This window comes from Fukomys damarensis, unplaced genomic scaffold (assembly GCF_012274545.1).
Source record: "Fukomys damarensis isolate Sample0158 unplaced genomic scaffold, DMR_v1.0_HiC HiC_scaffold_21, whole genome shotgun sequence".
Taxonomy (NCBI): Eukaryota; Metazoa; Chordata; class Mammalia; order Rodentia; family Bathyergidae; genus Fukomys; species Fukomys damarensis.
Window position 1 is genome coordinate 3493634 of NW_022900933.1, and position 696 is coordinate 3494329.

A 696-nucleotide genomic window follows, 5' to 3' on the forward strand; every position below is an offset into this window, starting at 1 on the left:
GCGGGGCACGGAGGCGGCGGGCTGCATCGGGAAGTGTAGTTCCTTCGAGCCGTGGCGCGAGGCCGTCCCGCTCAGCCTTCCGGGTCGCGCCTACAACTCCCAGGAGCCTCTGGGCCCGCCGGGGAGTCCATGCGCAGTGCGCGCCACATTTTACCCTATCGGGAGGGGAGAGAGTGATGTCACCTGCGAGTTGGTAACCTACGAGCTGCTTTGGAGGAAACTGTTTAACCGGATCCCATTGTACCCGGAGCGCAGAGACGCCTTTCTAGCATGCGGGGGCTGCTCAGGTAAGGGGGAGCCAGTGTTGCCCTCCGCGCGCATTCCTTGAGGGCCCCGCTAGCTGGGGCGCGGGTGGGCGTGTGCCCCTTGGGCGGGCGCCGGGTGTGCGGCGCACCCTCCCGCTGCCTCCGCTGAGCTGCGGGCTAGTGGGTAAATATTAAACCCGTCCTTCAGGTTGGGTCTGGGTGGGAACAGCACCGAGACTCTCGGCTGCCGAGCAGGGTTTGGAAAATGGCTGCAGCCGGCACGGAGCGGGCGTCCCCGAGGACGTGGGTCCCTCCTTTCTTCCCGGGAGCCGGGCGGCGGGCTGGGCGTCCTGTCCTCCTCGGGCCCGACTCCCCGCCGCCTCGGGACGACCCTGAGGGGTGACTGGAGTCGGGCGGAGACGGAGCTGAAGGTTTCCAAAGAGGGACCGGG

General features: G+C 67.8%; 1 protein-coding gene across 6 annotated transcripts in view; it reads left to right on the plus strand.

Annotated features, from left to right (window-relative positions):
• The first annotated feature begins 125 nt into the window (after positions 1-125).
• The window catches only part of Daam1 (dishevelled associated activator of morphogenesis 1), a 167160-nt gene continuing 166589 nt past the window's right edge, over positions 126-696 (plus strand). For 4 of the 6 annotated variants that reach the window (XM_010611197.3, XM_010611201.3, XM_010611200.3 and 1 more), the window contains exon 1: positions 127-287. The gene's annotated coding sequence lies outside the window, so the exon portion shown is untranslated. Of the gene's footprint in view, positions 288-696 lie in introns of all 6 variants that reach the window. The other 2 variants (XM_010611204.3, XM_010611205.3) reach the window with 1 other exon arrangement.